At 38.2% G+C, this 25,436-nt stretch overlaps 1 protein-coding gene across 2 annotated transcripts in view; it reads right to left on the bottom strand.

Annotated features, from left to right (window-relative positions):
• RBFOX1 (RNA binding fox-1 homolog 1) overlaps positions 1-25,436 on the bottom strand; it is a 1,495,983-nt gene that overhangs the window by 847,392 nt on the left and 623,155 nt on the right. The gene's annotated exons all lie outside the window — the stretch shown is intronic.

Genomic DNA, 25,436 nt, shown 5'->3' with positions numbered 1-25,436 from the left:
AGTCCAAGATTGTACCTGGCTGGAGACAGCTTCATTATAAAAATAATAATAACAAGTGTGTTACAATAATCACCCATTCTTCATTAAATCATGGGGGTAGTAAACGGAGCAGTTTCCACAGGCAGGACTGCCACCCCTGGCTTGATCAGCTCAAGCATTTTAAGCATTCTGCGGATGATGGCCAATGGACTAATGAAATAAAGCACTGTTATTGTCTGTCTTTGACACCATGTCTAGTTCAAGGCAAATAAACCCCAAAACTCCCAAGTCAAGTGATGGAGGAAATACTTTATGTTCTACCTTTGTATTGCTTTATCCACCTGGTGACTCCATGGCCATGTCATTAAAGGTGAGGCAAAGAGTGGTTAGACACTGATATAATTTACAAAGTGATCCCCCTGATAAGTCTAGTACCCACCTGGAACCACGTATAGTTATTGCAGTGTTATCGACTATATTCCCTATGCTGTCCTTTACATCCCTGTGACTGTTTTCTAACCTCCAGTTTGTACTTCTTAATCTCTTCACCTTTTCCACCAAGCCTCCAAATACTCCTCTCATTGGCAACCATCAGTTTGTTCCTCTGTATCTAAGAATTGGTATCTGTTTTGTTTGTTCATGTTTTTTTTTCTTTTTTTAGAGTCCATACATAAGTGAAATCACGTGACATTTGTCTTTTTCTATCTGACTTATTTCACATAATATAATACCCTCTAAGTCCATCCATGTTTTACAAATAATGAGATTTCATTCCTTTTCATGGCCCAGTAATATTTCTTTATATATATGTTCCACATCTTCTTTATTCAGTTGTGCATCAATAATCACTATGCTGTACAAAAGAAACTAATTTAATATTGAACATCAAGTGTAATTGAAAAATTAAAAATTAAAAATAAAGGTTTAAAAATGAGACAAACAGTTGCTTCAGATTAAACTTGACATAGAAAATTAGGATGCTAAGTTGTCAGTGTATAAAGTTTCTGAGGACATGGACCACATCCATTCAGGAAACTTCCTACCTCATTTTCCTTGGGGTTGCACATTTTCTAAACATATCTTCAGTCAGTCTGTCCATCTGGTTTGGGCCACTGTTATTTCTCTCCCATATCACTGAAATACTTCCCACAGCCATGCACCCCTCATCCATTCTACAGTCAACAAAAGTGACCTTCCAGTAATGTATATCAGAGCCTAATACCCTCCTAGTTAACACACTTCATTTCTTCCCACTGTATTTTGAATATAAAGTCCTAACCTTAAAATACCCTTACAGGTCCAACTTTTGTCTTTCTGGTCAACTCCATTTCTTACTCCTCCCCATGACTCATCCTCTATAATATGGCATTGCTTCCTTCTTAGTTCTTTCCCACACCAGGGCCTTTGCAGTGCTGTTTGTTTCTAAAATGGTCTGTCTTCTACCTGATCAGCTGGATCCTTGCTTCAGTGGTCCTTCTTAAAGAAGCCATTGCTGGCCAAGTGATCTAAAGCAAATACCCCTATACTTTTCACTCATGTTCATTAGTTCAGCTCTCTGGGGTCTTCATGACACATATCCCCTCTGGAATTATATATTGTTATTATTTGTTTATGTTTTTCTTTTTCTGCCATTGAAATAATTAGTTTGTGAAAGCAAAGGCCAATCTCCAACACACCACTCTGTCCCCAATGCATAGAGTACACCCTCAATGATATCAATAAATGAGGACTGAATGAATGCTTATGTCCTAGAGTCATTGTGCATGTCACTTTTTATATCCATTGTTACATTTATATCTATTACAGTGATGGATAAGAAATACCTTTACATGCCATACTCTGGTCATCCATTTTTTAACATCTTCCCATCTTTGATAACACCACACCAAAAATATATGTCAAGAAATATTAAGTTTGAATCAAAAGCAGAGAGTTTTAGTAGTCCGAAAACATGATTCATGGCTGAAGGCAGCCCAGTTTCAGCTCTTGCTGATATTTTAAGCCCAGTTCCAATTAAGTTTCTAAATACCATAATATCAAGCCCTCACCAAGCTCCTCTCTCTGACCCACTAAAAACTGAGAGGCATTCTGAGTCTGTTTCTATCTTGTTTGTTAGTTTATTTTGTTCTTTAGATTCCATGTATATGTGAAATCATATGGTACAGACCCCTAGATACAGAGAACAGACTGACAGGTCTCAGAGGGAATGGGTTTTGGGGGCTTGGTTGAAAAAGTAAAGAGATTAAATAAACACAAAAACTTAGAGACACCGACAACAGTATGGTGATTACCAGGTGGAAAGTGGGGTGTGGGAGAGGTAGAACAAAGCAAAGGAGGAAGGGGGATTTGACTTGGGGTGGTAAACACACAATACAATATATACGGATGATGTATTATGGAATTATACACCTGAAAAACAAACAAACAAAAAGACCCCAAGAGGTGCTCTGAGGCTATGAGAATTATTTAACACAAATGACTTACCAACTATTGATAAATCTAGTTTTAACAATACCCTCCAGTAGAGCCCATGATTCAATAGGTTTTGTTATTTATGTTTTCCTTCTCCTGGATCCCGTTTTGCTTTATCCAGCATGCCTCTCAATGCGCACACTACAGGCTCAGTCCTGACAGTGAGAGAAAGATCATAACCCTGTCCACCTCCACTGAAATCTTAATGTTAGCCTCTGGGTGAGAGCTGCATCAATTTCAGTGATGCCCTTCCAACTCAGGACTGTCAGAGAGAAAAATTCATAAAACTCTGAGAACACCTTTTTATTTGCGTGCCTACTAACTCCCAACAGCCAGAGACAGTTAGCTTGGTCCTGATTATATTTTGAGGATGCAGAGAAAGAGAACTCTTACAGAAATGTGTTTTTTGCTGACTATTATTCCAAGGGAAACACAAAGCAAGAGAAAATGAAGACATTTTACCTTGCATTCTTCAGTGATTTTAACCACAAACCTGGTCTGTTGACACTGAAAAACTTTCCTAGTCACTGTTACTCTTAAACAAGACCCCAAAGCACTGAAATTCTGTGGGATCATTATTCATTGAGGTCACTTAGATTTGTTACCCCTGATACACTGATCAGGAGAGAGATGGAGACCATATAGGAGATCAATAAACTGTGCAATGAAGGCAAAGAGAAGGAGCTTCGAAATCACCCTGCTGCCTCCTACATATGCACTCATGGTCAGGTTATTTATATGCCCCTGAACCTCAGTGCCCTCATCTGTAATTTGAGGAAAATATGAGCCTTAACTCCCAGGACAATCATAAGTATAAAGCACCTGAGTAACAGAGACAACAGCAAGAACCTGCATCCATCCAGGGATTCTTGGGGGAAAATAATAACACTCACCTACTGAGCACTCACTTTGAACCAGGCTCTGTGTGAAGGGCTTTAAATTTGCTCCCATTCCCCATGTAATCAGATTGGTGCCATTACTGACTTACTCTACTACTGAGGAACCCAGACTTAGAGGAGACAGGCAACCTGCCCAAGCAAGATCTTACATCTAACCCATAGCGGACCTAGGGCTCAAATTCAGATCTGTCTGAGTCCATAATGTGTTCTCTTAAACACTTCATGGCTTCCTGAGTAGTTGGTCAATAAACATTGACGTCCAATATCAATTGAGGACACATTGTCAGACTTTTCATGAATACCCGCAGTAGCTCCCCCTGCTATGTAATCCCATGATCATTGATTCTTCCCTTTTAGATACATTTATCTTGCTCATAATTATTTATGAGGTCTGTATTCCTTCTTAGACAAAGCCAGGAACCTTGCCAGTCTTACTATATCTTCTGTAACTCCTTGAAGATTCTCAGCAAAATCGTATTGAACGAAGATGAAAACTAAGATAAGCAATGATAACTCCTGGAAAGTTTTAATATGCCAAAACCAAGTTCAAGTGATATACACTCCAAATAATGTATGTACAGTAGTTCCCCATTATCTGCAATATGTTTCAAGACTCCCAGTAGAAGCCTGAAACCTGAGAATAGTACTGAACCCCATATATATTTTTCCTGCATGTATGTATGTATACTTTAATACTTGGAGATGATGGCTCAGAGATGGAGTCCCCATGTGCTGAACATTAACATTTGAGTTCCTATGTTTAGTAAAACCTCATGTTCATTTGTAGACTGGTAAGCACTAGGTATATCTAAAGCACATTGCATATCTAAAATGTTACCTTACCAGAAAAAAGTTATCTTACCATTGTATATCTAAAAATTAGGTATACAAGTTCAGTTAATACAAAACTGTACCAGGAAGATGACGCAACAAATAACAGTGTCACTACTGGTAAAAAGGGCCTTGAGTCACACTATCTTGCTCTTGTATATTAAGTGTCCTTCAAAAGGGGAGGGAGCTAGCAAACACAGCGTACTCTGCAGGATTCGGCAGTTGACAAGGTACTCTGTTTTCCACCAGTTTTACAATCACAAAGCTAGATAGTATGGATTGCCTATGAAAGTTTTATAAGGGGTAAATGACTTTGGATGGTAGGTCAGGGCTGAAAATAAACCGCGATTCCAAGGTATTGTGGCATGTAGGTTGACAACACCCAGGAATCTGTTTGAATGAATTGATATCCATGAGGTGGACTGTGCCCGGAAGGTGTGATTCTGCTTGTGCAAAAGAGTAGTGATCAGAGGGAATGGCACGGCATAGGGACCTTGCTTTCAACAACAATGTCTGAGATTCCTAAGGAGAGGAGCCACAGAAGATGCTGCAAATATCACTTTTGAGGAGGATTCTCTGTGCTTCTTAGAAGCATCAAGAGTGCTTCTTACATGCCAGGTGACATGGTACAGCCTGCTCGTGTCATTTAATAATCACCGAGTTGACACAGTATAGAGACCTGCTCTGGTAGCATGAGGAATACGGAGAGGTCTCATACAACATCAGTGGGCTGACTAATGTCTTAGAAACCTTGAGGAGAGGGGAGCATCATAGGAAGAGATCAGATTTGAGTTTGTACATGAGACACCTGCTGGGGTCTCCCAAATACTTGGAGATGATGGCTCAGAGATGGAGTTCCCATGTGCTGAAAATTAGCACTTGAGTTCCTATGTTTAGTAAAACCTCATGTTCATTTGTAGACTGGTAAGCACTAGGTACATTTGGAATACATTTATCAATAAATCTCTTTTCTACACTATGTACATTTTGTACAATGATAAGCTCAAATAAGAGCTCAGTAAATTTGATATTGATTAAGTCTTAATAAGAGAACAATAGCACCACTCTCCAATAACTGTAGCTTTACATTGTCTGGAAACCAGAGTATTCGTTGCCCCATTTTTTTTCTTTTCAATGATATTTGGAGCACTCTATGAATTTTAGAATCAATTTGGCAATTTGTTAAAAAAGTCTGTCAATATTTAATTGGTATTGTGTTAAATCTATAAATCAATTTGGGAAGAACAGGTATATAAACAATAATGAATCTTTTTTGAGATATTGACATATACCATTCTGTATATTTAAGGTATGCATTATAATATATGGATCAAATTATACTAATTACTTAATTACTAAAAATGATGAGTTTCAAGTAATACACATGATATCAGCTCATCTGTCCACTTATTTAGGTCTTCTCCATCTGTTTTGTACTAATGGTTTCCAGAGTACAGGACTTGCAAGTCTTTTATCAGATTTGCCCATTTAGATTCCTTTCTTAAATGTTATTGCAAACTATATTTTAAAATTTCCAAGTTTCTACATAGTTCATCATACTGACTCTGAATAAAAATTATTTTAATTCCTTCTTTACAAGTTAGATGCATTTTTATCTCTGTTTGTGCTCTATTGAATTGGCTAGAACCTCTAGGACAACATGGAATATAAGTAGTAAGGCAGATGTCCTTGTCTTGCTTCTGATCTTAGGGGAGAATGCTGGGTTCTTTCCCATCAAGTATATTACTTTACATTTTTCACAGATGCCCAGTATCAGATTGAGGAACTTCTCCTCTATTATACTTTTCTGAGGATTTTTATTAAAAATAAGTTTTGGATTTAGTCGAATGACTTTTCTGTGTCTGTTAAGAGCATCATGTGGTTTAACATTTTAAAATTTGTTAATATAATAAAGACTGCTTTCCAAATGTTAAAACTTCTTTGCAATCTTAGAATAAAATCTAATTTTTCATGATTTGGTGCCCTTTTTATATATTGGTGGATTTGATTTGCTATACTTCATTTAGAATTTTTAGACAGATCCCCAGGAGGTATACTAATCTGCAGTTTTCTTTCTGTGTAATTTTTTTGGTTGTCGTTTGTTCTGGTGTCACAGTGATACTGGCCTCTTTTTTCAAAAATTTTTGTTTATTCTGTTAGAGTTGTCCCAATTTTTCTCCCTTTGCCCTCTTCTGCCCAGCCCTCCTCTCTGCTTCCACAGTCATTCCCCACACTATTGTCCATGGCCATGGGTCAGTCATACATGTTCTTTGATTAGTCCCTTCTCCTTCTTTCCACCATTATCCCCCATGCTACTCCCCTTGAACTTGGTAATATTCCTTTCTTACCTATTTTCTGGAAGAATGTTTTTGTAAAATTCACCAAAGTCATTTGGACCTGAAATTTTCATTGTGGGAAGATTTTTAACTGCAGATTTAATGTATTTAATAAATATCAGGAAATTCAGGTTACCTACTTCTTGAGTGAACTACAGTTATTTATTTATATCTTTCAAGAAATTTGTCATTTCATCCCCAAAATTTGAATTTCATGACATAAAGTTGTTCATAATATTCTCTTTTACCCCTTTCATATCTGCAGTAATGTCACCACTTTAATTTCTAATATTATAATTTGTATTTTCATTTTCTTTGCTGAATCTGGCTAAAATTCTATTGATTTTACTCATCTTGTCAAAGAACCATCTTTCAGTTTCATTGATTTATTTTTCTATTTTTGGCCTGTTTTCTCTTTTGTTGATTTCCACTCTGATCCTTATTATTTCCTTTCTTCCATTTAACTTGAGTTTACTTTCCTGTTTCTATTTCCTTAAGGTAGAAAATGAAGTAATTGATTTGACTTTCCCTCTTATTATTAATATAGGTGTCTAATGCTTTAAGTTTCACCCTAAACACTGTTTAGTGACACCACACAAAGTGAAAGGCAGTATGTTCCTTTAATCTGACTTTCCTTTAGATTTCTTCTTTGATCCATGATTTCTTTATGGGTGTTTTTTAGAGTTCTGGCCAAGGTAGAGGTGGAGGTAGAAATTCTTCACTTCCTCACACAACCAAAAGAAGGATAACAACCAATTTAAAAACAGTAAATAACCAGAACTGCTAGAAAATCAAACTGCATGGAACTCTGACAACCAAGGAGTTAAAGAAATGTTCATCCAGACTGGTAGGAGGGACAGAACCCGGGGCTAGGCTGTAGACCCTGTGGGCCAGGCAAGGCTGTCTGACTGGGAAACTAAAGATTCAAACCCTCTAACTGTAAACTCTGTGGGGTTGCAAAGGTGAGAGAAAAGCCCAGTCTCACAGGAGAGTTTGTTGGAAAGTGGGGCAAGAGTTGAGCAAGCACATTGTTCCCTCTCTGACCCCTACTCCACATACAGTGCCACAACACAGCAAAGAGGGCTGCCCCACCCTGGCAAATACCTAAGGCTCTGCCCCTTACAGTATAACAGGTGCACCGAAACAAAGAAATATGGCCTAAATGAAAGAACACAGCAAAACTCCAGAAAAAGAACTAAATGGCAAGGAGATAGACAACTTATCAGTTGCAGAATTCAAAACACTGGTACCAGGAAGCTCACAGAATCAATTGAGCTCGGTTGCAAAATGAAGGGAGAAATGAAGGCTACACAAAGTGAAACAAAGGAAAATATGCAAGGAACCAACAGTGAAGGGGAGGAAAACAGGATTCAAACCAAAGGTTTGGAACAGGAGGAAGAAATAATCATCCAACTGGAACAGAATGAAGAGACAAGAATCCAAAAAAAAAAAAAATGAGGAAAGGCTTAGAAACCTCTGGGACAACTTTAAGTACACCAACATCCAAATCATAGGAGTGCCAGAGAAGAAAAGGAAGAGCAAGAAATTGAAAACTTACGTGAACAAATAATAAAGGAAAACTTCCCCAATCTAGTGAAGGAAATAGACTTCCAGGATGTCCAGGAAGCTCAGAGAATCCGAAAGAAATTTGATCCAAGGAGGAAAACACCAAAGCACATCATAATTAAAATGGCAAAGATTAAAGATAAAGAGAGAATCTTAAAAGTAGCAAGAGGAAAGGAGATAGTTACTTACAAAGGAGTTCCCATAAGACTATCAGCTGATCTCTCAAAAGAAACCTTGCCAGCAAGAAGGGACTGGAAAGAAGTGTTTGAAGCCATGAAAGGCAAGGACCTACATCCAAGATTGCTCTATCCAGCAAAGCTATCATTTAGAATGGAAGGGCAGAAAAAATGTTTCTCAGATAAGATCAAGTTAAAGGATTTCATTATTACCAAGCCCTTATTACATGAAGTGTTAAAAGAGATTTATCTAAGAATAGAAGAAGATAAAAAACTATGAACAGTAAAATGACAACAAACTCACAGCTATCAACATTTGAACCTAAAAAGCAAGAACAAAAACTAAGCAAACAACTAAAACAGGAAGAGAACCACAGAAATGGAGACCACATAGAGGGTTGCTGAGAGAAGGGGAAGGTGAGATAATGGTGGAAAAGATATAGGGAATAAGAAGCATAAATGGTAGGCATAAAATAGACAAGGGGAGGTTAAGAATAGTATAGGAAATAGAAAAAACAAAGAACTTACATGAATGAACCATGGACATGAACTATGGGATAGAATTCTGGGAATGAGGGTTGCAGCATGGAGGACAACAAACAAGAGAAAAAAAATGGAACAACTGTAATAGCAAAATCAATAAAATATACTTAAAAAGAGAAAAATTTAACTTACTATATAATTCTAGGTAACTAAAAAATGAACACCAGATAATGGAGAAAGTCAGTTTTTTTTTCAATTTCTAGTTACTTTCATATTTTGTGTGAATGGTGGTGGTGATTTCATTAATATTAAAAGACCCTTAAACAATTTTTAAAAAATAAGTGTGTGTTTTAGTTTCCAAGTGTTTAAAGATTTGTCCAGTTTTTGTTCTATCATCTACTTCTACTTTGATTCCACTGTGGTCAGAGAACATACTTTGATTTTTACTCTTTTGAATTCTTTGTGTGTTTCTTTTTTAATAGTCCAGTCTAGCACAGGGCCTCTCTTGGTTACTTTTTCTTGTGTATTCAAAAAAAAAGTGTGTTCTCCTGTTTTGGTGAGTAGAGAGTTGTATAATTGCTAATTAGGACAAATCAATTGACAGTATTATTTCAGTAATTTTCTGGCTATCTCTTCTATCAGTTATTGAGACACTAATGCTGAGGCCTCTGGCTATTTATTTGTGCATTTTCATTTGCTTTAGTTTTATTTATTTTGAAGTTCTATTTAGAGGTGCATAAATATTTGAGGTTGTTATGTCTCTTTTACTAAGTGACCCTTTGTCATTATGAAATAATTATTTTTTAATCCTCACCCAAGGATATGTTTATTGATTTTAGAGAGAGAGGAAGGGAGGGAGGGTAGAAGTGAGAGAGAGAAACATTGATCGGTTGCCTCCTGTGCATGCCCCTACTGGGGATAGATCAGCAACCTAGGCATGTGTCCTGATGTGAAATTGAACCCACACTCTTTGGCTGCACAGGACCAGTATTCCTACCAAATGAGCCACCTGACTAGGATAAAACAACTGTTTTTATCCCTAATAGTATTTTTGTTCTACCATCTATTTGTCTGATTTTAATATAGCCACTCCAGTATTCTTTATGTTAGCATTAGCATGGCAAAACTTTCTTAAATTTTTATTAATTTATTTTTGTATTTATTTTAAAGATGTGTTTCTCATAGACAGCCTATAACTTGTCTTGTTTTTTATTCATTCTGACAATATTTACCTTTTAACTGGACATATTTTTATCATTCATACTTAATGCTATTATTGATATGATTTGTTCTAAATCTATAACCTTTCCATTTGTTCTATTTGTTCTTTCTCCCCCTCTTCCTCTTTTTCTACTTTTGGATTATTAAATATTTGTGTGATTATGTTTTATCTTCTTTGTTGGCTTATTAGCTATAACTGTATTTTTTCATTTTAGTAGATGCTTAGGGTATATGAGATATATTCTTTAAGGATATCTTTTGAAATAATTAGAGGTTCACAGACAGTGGCAAGATTATTTAAAGAGGTCCTGTATCTCCTTCCCTGAGTTGGTGACATTGATAATTCATTGGTCGCATCATATGTAAGTACCTTGCAATATAACCATATATTGATGTTGATACCAGGTGTCTGCATAGCTTTGTGCTATTTCATCACGTGTGTAGGTTTGTGTGACCACTATCAGCACAGAGGTCTCCCTCATGCTACTTTTTAATATCCACAGCCATTTCCTTGTCTCCCACCATCCTTGACTTCAGACAACCACTAATTTGTTTTTCATCTATCACATTGCTTTGAACAATTGTGTATAGGTTGATGTGGGGAGTTTTTTGGACATATTGGTTTTAGTTCTCTGTTATGTATACTGAGAAGTGTGATTGTTGGAATTTGATAGGAATTGTAGGAAATCTGTGTATCATTTTGGGGAAAACTGACATCTTTGCTATGTTGAGGCTTTCAATCCATGAATACAGTATGTTTCTCCACTTATCTAGATCTTTTCTTTTTTTTTCACCAGCATTTAGAAGTTTTAAGCACACAACTCCTACATGTTTTTAAAAATATTTTACTATATTAAGTTATTATAAATGGTATTCCTTTTTAATGTTTGGTTTCAAGGTGCTTATTGCTAGAATGTAGAAGTACAATTGATTTTTGCTTATGATCTTGTATTCTGTGATTTCGCTGAACTAAGTCTGCAAAACAGTTTCCCTGAGTAGATTCCCTTGGGATTTTCTACATGTATAGCTATGTCATTCGCAAATAGGGGCAGTCTCATTTCTTCCTTTATAATCTGTACGGTTTTTTTTTTTTTCCATTTCTTGTCCTTTGGGACTGGCTAGAACTTTCATTTTATGTTGAAAAGCAGAGGTGCCTTGTTATCAGTCTTAGGACAAAATCATTCAGTATTTCCCCTTTAAAGGCAACACTAATTGTAGGTTTTTGCACTTCTTCATTGAGTTAAAGAAATTGTCCTCTCCTTATTTTTCAGAGAATTCTAAATGGATCTTCCATTTTGTCAAAAACTTTTTCTGCATTGATTGATAAGATCATATGATTTTTCTGCATTAGCCTATGAAGATGAAGGGTTACAACTGATTGATTTTTGATTACTGAGCCAGTACTGCACCCCTAGAATATTCTCCACTATGTTGTGATGCATGATTCCTTTACACATCATCAAATTCTATCTGCAAATTCTATTTTGTTAATTGTTTTAAATCTATATCCATAAGGGGTATTGGTTTGTAATTTGTTTGTTTGTTTGTACTAGTTTTATCTGGTTTTGATAGCATAAAATAAATTTCATACTCTTCTATTTTCTGGAAGTTATTGTGTCTAATTGGTGTATATATTATTTAAACATTGGTGAAATTCTCCAGTAAAACCATCTGAACCTAGAAATTCATTTTGGAGGAGTTTGAAATTCACAAATTCAATTAACTTATTAGTTATAGGGTTATTCAAATTATCTCTTTCATTTTGGGTGAGTCGTGGTAGTTTGTACTTTTCAAAAAATTGGTCTATTTCATTTAAGTTGTCAAATTGATGTGTGCAAAGCCATTCATAGAATTCCTTTATTACCCTTTTAATGTCTGCATGGTCTCTAGTAATATCCATGATTTCATTTCTGATTATTGCTAATAATCTTTTTTCTCTGTCACTTTTGCTAGAGGGTTATGATTTTTTGTATCTGTTTGGAGAACAAGCTTTTGTCTATTATTTTTCTGTTTTCAATTGTGTTGATTTGTGCTCCGATCTTTATTATTCCCTGCCTTCTACTTATTTTAGGATTTGTTTTAGTTCTACTCTATTTTCTTGAAGTGGGATGTTTTTATTATTATTAATTTTAGACTCTCCACTCCTCTACCAAACACATTTAATGGTATACATTCTACTCTCAGCACTTACTGCTTTAGCTGTGTCTCACAAGTTTTGGTAAGTTGTGTGTTTATTTTCACTCAGTTGAATGTATTTTTAACTTTTTTTTTTAAGATTTATTTGATCCATGGTTACACAGAAGTTTGTTCTTTGTTTTCCAAGTGTTTGGAGATTTTCCTGTTTTCCTTATGTTCAGGATATGGTCGATTTTGGTATAAAATCCATATGCTCCTGAAAATAATGTGCATGCTGCTGTTTGAAGTGCTGTTCTATAAATGTTAATTGCATCTCGTTGATTGATGGTACTGTTCAGCCTTTTTTCTATTCTCACTGATATCCCAGGTTGCTCTAAATTATTGAGAAAGGGATGTTTAATGCTCCATTATAATTATGTATTTTTCTAGTTTTTTGTAGTTCCAGCCAGATGTGTTTCACATATTTTGTAGTACATACAAACATATGTGAAGATACACATATTTTTGTTGGATAATACACTTTTGTTAGATATTACACCTTTGTTAGATACATACACTCTTTGATTGCTATAAATCCTCTCCTGAGTTTGGGCATTCCTCTCTGGCACTCTGTTCTACATGACAGGTGCCTTTGTCTTTGGACAACCAGTTCTGATTCCCCAGGCCAGGCAGTCCACCAGACTCACTCAGAACCTCTTCTCTCTGCATGAAAACCCTCTTAAGGCAACAAGCTGGGACAACTGAAAGGCTGAGCTCATTTTTTTCTTTTCCTGTCTTTCAAGGGTCACCACTGGTCATTGCTTGATGTACAGTGCCATAGACTGAATGTTTGTATCTCTCCCAAATTCTTATACTGAAACCTAATTCCCATAATGATGATATTAAAAGGTGTGGCCTTTGGGAAGAAAATAGTTCAGGAATGGAGCTATCATAAATGGGATTAGTGTCCTTATAAAAGAGACCCCCGAGAGCCACCTATGAACCAGTAAGCAATCCTCACTAGACACCAAATCTGCTAGTGCCTTGATCTTGGACTTCCAATCTCCAGAACTGTGAGAAATAAACTTCAGTTTATTTATAAGCCACCCAGTCTATGGTATTTTTATAGCAGCCCAAGTGGACTAAAACACACAATGTTATACAAACCATTGTCCCATGCCTATTGTCTATTAAATGGTCATGGAAGATGGTAGTTAAATACGGTCCCTGTGATTCTGTCTTGACCAGAAATAAAAGTCCAACCTCTCTACTTAGAATTATGGAAAGAAAGAAGTAGTAACATCCCCTGTGGTTTTCATTTCCCATTGTGAATGACACATCATTATACATAGTGGCAGTAGCTAGCATTTATTTAACACTTTGCTCTGGGCCAGGATCTCTGCTATGGGATGTTCACTCATTAGTTTATTTAATAAACATTTTAATTACTTTGAGTCCTCATAGCTTCTTCCATTCCTCAGAAATATAGTGCATTTTGTTTAAGAAAACTCTACATATCCTGAACGAAAGGAGTTACTAACTGAAAAAGAAATGGCCTTGGTAGAAGACATTTCTCCTCTTATTAAAAATGGATTGTCATTTAAATCCCACATTTCACTTGTCTATCTAGACACACAACCAAGATGCTGGTACATTTTGGTGAAAGAAACCAGCCCATCTTGAATGTGATTAACATTCTTCACGATTTCAAGCTGCATTTCTTTTCTAAGCCCTCGTGTCACATAAGCCTCAGGTGAGACAATGGATCCTAGAAGCAGAATTCAGTTGGAAACAGGGATTGGGCAGGAACGACTACTGAAAAACGTATAGGCACCAAGACATAGCTTTTTTAGTCAGCTGGGCAGGACAAGAAATAACACGGTTGTTCTTCCAACTTACAAATATTTGCATCCTGTTTCAATACTGTGATGCATGCTTACAGGCACACCCACAAACTCTTCCAGCCTGGTAATTTAAATAACAGTTCAATCTAGTTAACTTTCAGACTTCTAAAAATAAAGAAAAAATAAAGACAGTGGAAGTAGAAATTGGACTTTAGTAGAAAAAAACTGTGGGGAGATGCAAAAATATTGTAACTCCTTATCTATTAAAATGTGTTGCTTATTTTTGCTGGTCCTAGCCAAATATGTTTAATTCTTGTCAATATCACTTACAGCTCTGCCTTTCATTTCCTCTGTCGTAAGCCCCACAAAGGGATGGCCATGTCTGTCTCATACATGGTAGATGCTCACTGACCACTCTTTTAAGTGAAATTCTTGTTTTTCACAGTCCTCAGGCCACAGATATGTGGCAGGTGTAGGGCATTCAGGCAGCTACTCCCCAATGCGTTTCCCATGGCAGACACCACCAACTGGTCACAGCACTCCTCCCTGCTGAATTGGCACCTGGGCTCGGGATCCACTGCTCCAGACTCCAGGCCACCCCCTTGCCACACTTCTTTTTCCTTCCCAGTGAAATCTATAGCCCATCAGTAACTTATTCCACACGTGGTCTGAAGAGAGGAGAGTGCAACAGCGACCTGATACAAATAACAATCTTCCTTCAAAAGTGATTTTCTGTAACAATGTGGAGTGAATCCTATTTGTTTATGACCCTATTTCATCGTTAAATAATTTGAAGCAGGCACGGGAAACTTACACAGGTTGGGAAATATTTGGAAAATTATGCTGATGTGTTTCCCACTCTTTTGCAATGAACAACTTAATCCACCTGAACAGCCCAACTAGAAAAGTAAAACATAATTATTCTAAAAATCAAAGCCAAAAAAAGAACCCTTATTTTTCAACCATCTGCTTATTCCAAGTGGTCACAGGAGGGGAGCCTCTGAGTTATGTAACTAATGATCCGGTTCCAGAATTTATTTCCTCATATTTCTGCTCTGCACAGTGGGAGAGGGCCACCGCCCCTGGTTCATTCCCCTCCTTCTCATTCCTCCCAGGGGCCATTATGGAAAACTCCTTTATTGGGGCTTCTCAGATGCAGGCTTGAGCTTTGGGATAAATGCAACCCCAAAGGAGCAAGAAATAGTTAAAGAGAAACCCGCTCCTGCCATGCAGGGGGCTCTGAATAAATGACTGTTAAATAATAACTATTTTTTTATATTAAGGGTTATCTGTAACTTTCTATCCTATAAAAGCCCTGCACACTAAGTGTAATTTCCTTAATTGACAAGATTGAGTAACCAAGTTCAGAATTTAAGTATCTCCCCAAGTCCACTTTGCTGGTCAATGGCTGAGTTGAGATTGGATCACAGGTTTATTTAACTCCCAAGTTCACATTGTCTTGCCCTGTACAAGTAGAGACTATGTTAATAATTGCATCTAGCAATGTCACCAATTTTACTTTTAAAACACTTTGTAATAATATCCACATGGTATCAGAAACCATTGAAAAATGATTCTTCTTTTCATTGTCACACCTGTTTTGTTTTATGCATCTAAGATTTTGTAAGAAATGTTTTACATATATTTTAAGTGGAAGAAAAAAAACATGAAGTCTACCAACTCCTCTCTTGCTAAGAAAATGATATTTAGAGAGAGAGAAGAGGAACCACCAGAGGGTAAAGAATAGCTGATAACAGAGCCATCATCCCAGGTGGCTAAGGAGAGAACAGTTGAGAACGCAATCTTCAACTGACTTGGAGTGAGCTCCAGTTGGGCCACTTACTCTCTGGGGCAATTTGGATATGTTACTTAACTTCCCGCACCCAGGTCCACCCCTGTAATAATAGGAGGGTGTTAATACCTTTGCCTCTAGGTTTACTGTGAGGATTAAATGAGATAATCCATATAAAGGAAATGGGAAATGGCTATATAATCTCAAGTGTTCAGTAAATTTGAGCTGTTATGATCAATGATTAGCAATCTTGTAAATTCAAAACTCGGCCCGGAGGATATTCGTGTCTTCCTCTTGAACAAAGCAAACACATCTATACAAACCCTTCCCAGATCAGGGCTCAACAAAAGGCACTTACAGACACTGAGTGAGAGTTGAAGGGAGGGGTCAGACTTCACACAGCCGCTAAACTGCATGGATGTGGGATGGGATCCAAAGCACAAGCAGCACTGAAATAAAGCGGCTGGACTCTGTAATTCTGGCAGACGCCTGTGCAATCTGGTAATGAGATTGGAACATCACATCCAGGTGGACCGTGTGGAGGTTCATTAAAACAACCACAGCAAGAAGAAACATAAGCAGGTGCTACTCCCTAATGATGCCAGCACTAAGCACCGGGTCCCACAAACTCTCAGACTTGGCTTCACCGTAACCTTTTGGGCAAAGATGCTATTCAGACAACTTCACAACCATTCCTCTCCTTATGGCCCCACTGCTCAGAACAGATACCAATACCAGCCATGCACTCTGGCTGAACACCAGCTCTGGAGTGAGGTCCTACTCTTTTGTCCACCAGAAAGTCACAGAGATGGGGTTATGTGTTTGGTTGGTTGGTTGGTTTGGGGGAACTTGTTGTTTAAGAATATTTGGGGGGGGGCAGTAGTGTTAAATCATAGTAACATTGAGAGGAATGTACAGAGATTTCCCATAAACCCACCTCCCCCCCCCCGTACTAACCTCTCCCCTACTGTAGACATCACTTACCAAAGTGGTACATTTGTTACAATTGATGAAGTTGTATTGACACATCATAACCCACCAAAGTCCATAACTTACATTAGGATTCACTCTTTGTGTTATACATTTCATGGGCTTAGACAAATGTACAAGTATAATGGTATGTATCCACCATTACAGTATCACACAGATTACTGTCACTGCCCTAAAAGAGCTGAGGTGTTTGACCACTGTGGGCTCTAACCATCATTCACGTGTGCCACATACTAACTATTCAATGGCACCAAAACATATTTGAGAGTTTGACTTAGCAAATTCTTCTGCTGCCTTTAGAAAAGCCATAGGGTAGAAGAAAGCAAATGATGGGAAGGGGATAAATGGTGACTTTGGATGGTGAACATGCAATACAATATGCAGGTGTCACCCTCATAAATTCACTTAATTTTCTTGAAAAGAAACTTTTTAAATTTAATTTTTGAGAGGACATATCCCTGAGCAGATTCTGACAGGCACAGCTGGTGCTGCACGTGGGCTGTGTGAATCTGCTGGGCACATCCCTCACGTGGAAGAATTACATGCACGCACACTCGCTTAAGTCACGGTTCGATTCCCACTACATCCAAGGCCAAGTGTCAAAAACAATTTCTCTGTGCTCTGGCATCTGCTAATAAGTATATAGTTTAAAAAGCACTTTCTAATAACGTATGAGAAGTAAGGGTTGGTTTTGTTCATTATTGACATTTGTATATATTTCAGTGTTGCTTGTACTCATGTATTTCTTTTTTGACTTCTTTTATGACATCATTTTTTTTTTTGTCAAAGGGAGACCTAGATGTTGACATCTCAAGTTATTTTTAAGAGATGGTGTGCTCATGTTTTATTTAAAATGTCAATAAATAAGTTGTGATCCCTTTTAAAAGTTTATAATTAGCTTTTACTTTATACAGAAATTGGTATTTTATCATTTGTCATGAAATGTGACACAGGTCAACAGACCTTTAGATGTGAATTTGTTTTGGAAAGTTTAAATAATGGTCGCCCAAGGTCAAAACAAAACCACCACCACCAACAAACATGGCTGGAAGTGCAGGCCCATGGCAGGGTGCCGCTGCAATGGCAGAGTGTGCCATCTTCCCGTGGCATATGTCAGGCTCCATGCTTTCAGAAACTGAGGACATCAACATGGTATCTAAATGCTAAGAATTCACCTTACTCTTTCCTACAATGTCATTGCCCTTCTGTCAACAGACAGGTCTGCTGCCTGGCTTGCAGATCTACTATGTACTAACCACTTTGGATAATTGGCCACAGGATGGCGGAAAGGTTGCCTGTTCAAGGTAAAAAGCAACGGCTTGTCACACCAAATCTCTTGTAGCTTAACATCCTATGCCTATTTCCCCTGCAGGTGGTATTCAATGAACCAGTGAGCTCACTCTCCTGCATCACCTCCCCAGTGTAGGTGCAGGACTGGTGACTGGCCCAGGGAGGCCACCAGCCTGGGGACAGCTTATCCCTAGGCAGGCCAGTTGAGTCAGTCAGAAGCACACTCAGTCCTGAGGTTTGAACTGGGGCTCAGGCCTCGGAGGTGGTGAATGCTGGAGCTGGCGTTTATTTCTTTCTGGGTTCATGACCCAATTTGGCACCACTGTAATCCAGATATGTGCCAGGTGAGGCTGTAGAGAACCAGTATCTACAAGTAAGCAGGAGAGCCAGTCTTCAGAAAAAGAGAGAAGGAAAGAAAAAGACTAGAGGCCACACAGAAGCAGCAAAAACTGGGGTGTGGGGGAAGTGAAGGAGAAAGGGAGGAGAGAACACACAGATGAACTCTATTTTCCTAGCTTGATTTGACTTCTCACAACGGGGGTACCTGAGATTCTCTGGAATCTTTAAAAAACAAACTTTGCTTTTGATTCACATTAAACCTCATACCTTAATCCTATTTGATAGATTTTTACTATGTAGGCAAGAAAATACAGGAACACACCAGATAATCTATTCATTTAGATACCCCAGAAGATGACAATGAGAAAGGGATTTGAGAGTAAGTCGTCTATTTGGGAGCACAGGGAACCCACTAGGGGAAGAAGGAAGGTGCACAGAGAAGGAAAGGCATCCTTTAATAAAGGGTTTACTAAAAATCCAGGCACACAATGGGTATCATGTGTGGAAACTTGTAAAACACATGCCTCAGTACCATCCCACCAAGGGGCATTTATACACCAACTCCCAAGGGTCATGGGTTCAGGGCTATGCCTCCCCAACCATCTGGTCTCTTATGTGTGTAGGAAAACAAATTTCCACAATCCTGGGAAATGTCCTCAGGCAGAGAGAGATACAGATGCCGGCAGCTCCGAGGCTACAGGAACCCAGAGAAACAGCAAGCCCAAAGGATGAGGGTGGGAGGGCAGTGTTCCTCAGCACAAAAGACCAGGGGCCACTGATGCCCTGTTCCTGGAGTGTGCACACACACTGGAAAACAACAATCCACAACCGCGGCGGATCTGCTGCCTGCACTTTTGGCAATATTTCCAGATCCTTCTTAATTATACTGGACTCTACTTCTTGATCTTACCCTTTCACATTAGATTTGAGCATTTGATTCTAGGTGTAGGATCTGTCTTTGTTTCTTCCTGAAGACTTGTCCCCTTCAGCAACTCCAACTGTCCTCAACAGTCCTACACCAACATTCTCTAATTTAGGCTTGCCAAGAAAGGAATATAACCAGTCTTTGGAAAACAAAGGATATTCCTGGAATAGGAATCCAGAGTCTGGCTTCTGCTCTGGGTTGCAAGATGCAAGCTCTCTTTTCTGATAGGTAACAAAAGACTCCAGCTAGGCCAAGAGTTGTTAAATACCAATTCATGCATCATCACAGGGCTAGCTGGAGAGCCTTTCAAAGATAGGAATCACCAGACCCCATACTTGGGGGATTTGATTCAGGGAGACAGACATTTGGAAGTCTGGGCATCTTGAGTCAAGTCCAGTTGCAGGTCTGCTTCTGAGCCAGATACATGAAACTTTTAAGAAATGACATCTTAGGTATCTTTCACCTCTAGAATTCTGTAATTCACTTAAAAGTCAGTTGGATATTGTTGTCTCTGATGATGACCCCCAAAATGGTCGGTGCTCCAGGAGAGTGACATTTCACGTACAAGCCCCCACCCTTAATCACTAGTGAAGATTTGCCTCAAAATAACCAGTCTCTTTGTTAACCAATGACATCCCCTTCACTCCTCATACAGTCCTTTTTCAGGACTGCATATATGGACCCCAGACTCCCTGCTTACTATATGATATATTTCATCATCTAAAATAACACAGGTGAGATAGAATGGCCCTCATCATCCCTCAGCTGCCCCCTATGCTGGTGAACAATCCTACCATTCCCCAAACAAACACTTCATACTCTTTCAAATGGTGTTCCCATAACTCTCCCTCCTCTCCAGATAAATAATTACTTTGGTAATTATCTTAGTAAAGATAAACAAATATAATTACTTTAGTATTCTTTTAGCAAAGCAAATACTTAAAGCAAGTAGGATTGCGGAGGCAAAGAAATGTATTTTTAACTTACAGCCCAAGCATTTCTAAGGAGCGTTGATATGATCTCCACTGTTATTTCAAAGCCATCCATATTATTTCCTGGAGGAAAACACTCAAGAAGTTGGAGTGCCTGTCAACCCATTAGGACCTGAGGTTTTGATAAACATTTCTCTCATCTGTGAGTGAGGCATCCCGTATAGGTTTTAGGATGACCCATCCTTTTCTCTTCTAAACAGCCTTCTCCCAAACCTAATTTTTTGTATAAGTATTTCAGTATTTACCATAAGAAGGATCACGCCTTCCTAGAGGCAGAAACAAACTTGCTCTACATTAACCCAGAAGATGACTTTAAAATCCAATTTTTAGACAAGGCAGAATTTGTCTTTTACATATAACCCTACCCTTCCAACACACAAATCTGTGATCCTATATTAAGGGGTACATGTCTTCACTTGGAACAGAATGAAGTGATTTCTACAGACAGCCAGAAACCCTTTAGTAACCCATTCTCCCCTAGGTTTTGATAATATTTCTAGAGGTAAAAGTATTAGTCTTTCTGGGAAGCCATATATAGACATTGTCTTTGGTTCTGAGGTCTAAATCACATTTTTAAACTTTCTACTGGATCCATTTGAAAGTTCCTGGAGATGACCTTGCTCTTCTTGTTTGCCAGCAGAATGCCTGATAGTTGTAGAACTTACCAGCTATTTGATAAGTAATTTTTGAATAAATGAGTGAGTGAGTGAGTGAGTGAGTGAATGAATTGGACTCACCATGGTTGCCACCCCAGACTGTACCTTAGGGTCAACTAGGAAGCTTTTTGAAAACTGTTTCTCAGGCCCTGATCTCCAGGCACATAAATCAGAATCTCTGGGCCTTGATGACTTTATATGCATGATTCTATTATGCAATTTTAAGTGGAAGCCACAAAGAAGACATCAGAAGAATCACATAAAAACTAAGCTTTCTAGTTTGGTAGTTCCATTTCAACAGAAGTTATTCGTATCAGAGGCCTTTAGAAACATCTGAAAAACATGATCAAATAAATTATTTAATGTTATCCCCATATGATTTGTTGATTGTGTTAAATGAAATGAATTCTAGTAAAGTGAGGCTACATTATGTGTGTATATATAATATATATCTGTACTTATATACATACATACATACATACATACATACCTATGTATAGTATGAACTAAAATTTCATCAGTTCTCTTCTCCAGTGTTTTGCATGGCGTATGAATTAGATTAACTATGCCGATTATGCAGAGAAATTTAGCTTAATGACTTGCAATCACTTTAATGACTTTGAAATTTGGAAGGTAAGAAGACGTGTTTCTTCCATTGAGCATTGAGTATAAAATGCCTCTGATTGGCTGTCATGAAAACCCAATTTTATTGCTATTTGAATTATTCAGAATCAATACCCAACATTAGCCAGCATGGGGAAGCTCAAACACAAGGCAGCCCCTGAAAGCAGTGTTTTCCTGTATTGAGTAATTGTGTTTTGTGTGGGGGATAATGAGCAGTTTGCTGCCTGTCATCACTTCAGATGCGTCAAGAATTAACAACTTTATCTTCCCTTTATATTACGTAATAATAGGAATCACTTCATAGAGATGAACAGTTTCTAAGGTTATGAAACAAACATTCTAAATACAACTGGACTCAAGGAATTTTGCCTTCTTTATTAGGAGAGAGAGAATAAGGCATTGGATTTTAACTGTTTTTACCAGACAGAAATTTGCTCAAGTTAAGTTTTTAGCTATTTGATGAGTAAACTGCAGCCTTATGTTTACCCCAGCTGAAAGCTGCTTAAAGGCATAACTACTACACCAAAGTCTTCACTTAAGATTCTACAGTGACTATAACTAGTGAAACGCAAAGAAATTTCCCCAAATGCATGAAAGAAGGGTGTGGGAACACTAGTGAGAAAAATAATGAACAATAAAACGTTAGACATTTGTCACTTGCTTCGTGTTTTTCTGTCACTATGCTAAGGACCTCATTGCATGATTTGGTATGCATTTCAAAACAAGTTGGTGAAGACAAAACCACCGCACTCTCCCCACTTTACAGGTGAGGAAGTTAAAGAGCTCTAAAAGCACGCTCTTCCCACCCCCCTAAGCACAACAGTGGTCCACCTGGGATTCCAACACAGGTGGGATGATTTCAACGTGAAATCAGGTCAATATTCTACTCCAGGAATAATCCCACTAACATGCCATAGAAGGGAGAATGGAGAAACAAAGTAACATGCAAGGAAAAACCTTAAAAACTCTGAATGCCTCCAAAGAAAGATCACATGGGTTCTATGGAAACCAGTGAAGTGCTTCATGGAGGTGCTCACACGTGTCCACCTACAGGATAAGTGGATCAGGTGTGTCTGTAAGTGGACACAGTCCTCATTTCTGCCACAAGGGGAAATACCCCCAACCCAGATTCATCCTGAAACTCAGTACCACACACACAGCTCTGCTCAGACAGATCCCCCAAGAGCTGTTTTCACTGTTTCCTCTCCCTTCATTAAAGCCCTGGCTCAAGCTAATAAATCAGTGTACAAACTGCATATAATCTAATTGTTGCCTTGTGCTTCATCTGGTGTAGGTGGAAGCAGGGAAAATGAGAGAAAAAAAGCAACAACTATAAAATGAAGACTAATGAGAACTTGGATCCTTAAGAAAATATCCATTAGAAATGTCCAGGCTGCAGTTGGGGTTGTCAGAATTGTAGGAAAAAATAAGCCTGACCTCTTCCTTCTGTGGCATTGTGACTTGTGAGGGCAAATTTTATATATGTGTACATCTCCAATACATATATAAATATAAACATGTAGCCAAATACTTGAAAGTCATGATGAGTTTTACTGCATGTAGTTACTTCTCTGGGGCTGCACGGCCTCCCAGTCTCTGGGTGGCACCCAGGCTGTGACATTAGGAGGTGTTAACTGTCCTGGAAATGTCCTTTACTCCCTTCCCAGACATTTATAGCACAGCCAATAATAATTCCTAAACCACCCCCAAATCATCCCACAGAGAAAACTCGGTGTTCCTTACAACTAGCCAGATATATTAGGTACCCGGGTAGGGAACATAGCGATTACATAAGTTAATGGTATTCAAATATGAGTTTAAGGAGAAAGCAGTCACAGAGAAAGGGAAAAAAAGTGCGTTTGCACGTGAAGGGTTCTGATCCAATCTGGAGAGTCGTCACTACCGCTGGGCTCTGCAATGCACGTGTGTTTGAAATCAGAGCATTCACTGGAGCAGTGGAAATTTACAGGGAAAAGTGGCTATTTCCTTCAAAGGCACCATTTTTTCTCTCATTTTTCTCAAGGACCTGAACACACCTGAACACACCAAAGCATTGTGCTTTGATTTCAGGTTATCTGATGGTACGTCCACCTTTACCTGTGTGTAGACAAGAGGACAGACCTCAAGAAAAGTCTGATTTCACATCATTTACAAAGTGAGAACAAAAAGACATTTTCTGCAAGTGCAAACTTTGTTTTTGTCTGTTTACAGGATGTGATTTGAAAGGACACTAATTAAAACCTAATGGGAGTATCACACAAAACCAGAATCACAAGGATGCTCAAAAATGTCCCTTGGCTGGGGAAAAAGAACTGGTCAAATTCTAGAGAACACAGGTGAGGTCTTGCTCTGTACGAAACACAGGATACATTTTTAAATAGCAGTAAAAAAAAAGGAAATTTACTGCCCCCTCCTGGTTCTGTAAAACCAAGTTCTATTATACTTAATGCTGAATAAAGTAATTATGTAGGAGTCAACACCGAACAAAGCTTAGTTCCTCTCTCTTAGCTGAAAGGACAAGGCTGATTTGCAATTCTGAAAGGATAACAAAAGGGCCAGTGTTATTATTTAATATGAAAAATAGATTTCTTGGTTTCTCTCAAGTGTTTATCATTGGATGCAGGGAACAATATCAAACTGAATTACCAACTATCACCTATGATAAATCAAATGAGGAACACCACTGGAAAAAAGCAAGCTGCATGTACTACCTGATGTTTGAATGGAATACACAACCGCATAAAAAAGCTTAAATGATAGAATTTCCAACATATGTGGCTCCTTTACATAAGAAAGAGAGAGAAACGTACTCTGGCTGTGGAATTTTAGATCTGATGGCTAAACTTGCTCTTCTGTGTTGACTTTGCAGAAAATACCCACTTATCCCAAATGGCTAAGTGGACATCTCACATGCCTTCAGCCAAGAGCGCACTTGGGGCTTTTCTAGGGTCCATGTGGCGGCTTTCCCCTTGGATTATGACTGGGTGAGGACTCCCTGCCCAGCCAGGGAGTGCAGCTTGGAAACAAAGTTCAAACCTAGTGCAGTATTCCAGGTCCACACAGCTAAGACCCAAAGGGTAGTCAGAAACACCAGGCAGGGTCCAGCTGAGACTCAGCACCAGGTACCAAAAGGTCTCTATTCAATTGGAAAAAATAATGTATCTTCACCTGGGACAGAGCACATTTCTGAATATTATTAATTGTTTAAAAATGAAAAATTTCCTTAAAAATATTTATAAAGGTACACAATAAAATAAAAATAATGACCACAATATAAAACAGTAATTGAGATATCCCCCCACTGTTATTCACTTCCCCAGAGGAAGCCAGTTAATTTTGTGTACAGAACCTTCCAGAAATGCTATGTATATGCAAACACATATAATCATATTAATATTAATTTATTCAAATAGGAACTTGCTATGTAGCATTTTGCCCTTCATATTTTCATCAATAATATATCTTTGAAGTCACTCCATAGTAATATCTCTAAATCTTTATCTTTTTTTATCCACAGTTGCATAGCACTCCATTTTATGACCTACATGTTTTTAATTCACATAACCACTTTGTACAGTAGGCACCTATATTACATCCCTGCTCAGGTGACAAACATGAGGAAAAGCTTGCCCTAAGTCACATAATACTTAGTAGGAGAGCCAGATTTAAACTCTTACACCCTTACTCTTATCTACTCACTGTCTTAGTCTATTTGGGTTGCTATAGCCCAAAATAGCATCACTTGAGGTATACAAACAGCCATCATTTATCTATCATAGTTCTGGAGGCTGGAAAGTCCCAGGGGAAAGTGGTAGTGGGTATTGTGTTGGGTGAGAGTCTGCAGACAGTCGCCTTCTCCTCATACCTCAAAGGGTGGCAGAGGGAGCTCTTCAGAGTCTTTTTGAT

This window comes from Sturnira hondurensis, unplaced genomic scaffold, assembly GCF_014824575.4.
Source record: "Sturnira hondurensis isolate 20B ecotype Veracruz unplaced genomic scaffold, ASM1482457v3 Scaffold0020579, whole genome shotgun sequence".
Classification (NCBI taxonomy): Eukaryota; Metazoa; Chordata; class Mammalia; order Chiroptera; family Phyllostomidae; genus Sturnira; species Sturnira hondurensis.
Note: the sequence above shows the minus strand (reverse complement) of the source record. Positions and strands in the feature narration are given on the sequence as shown.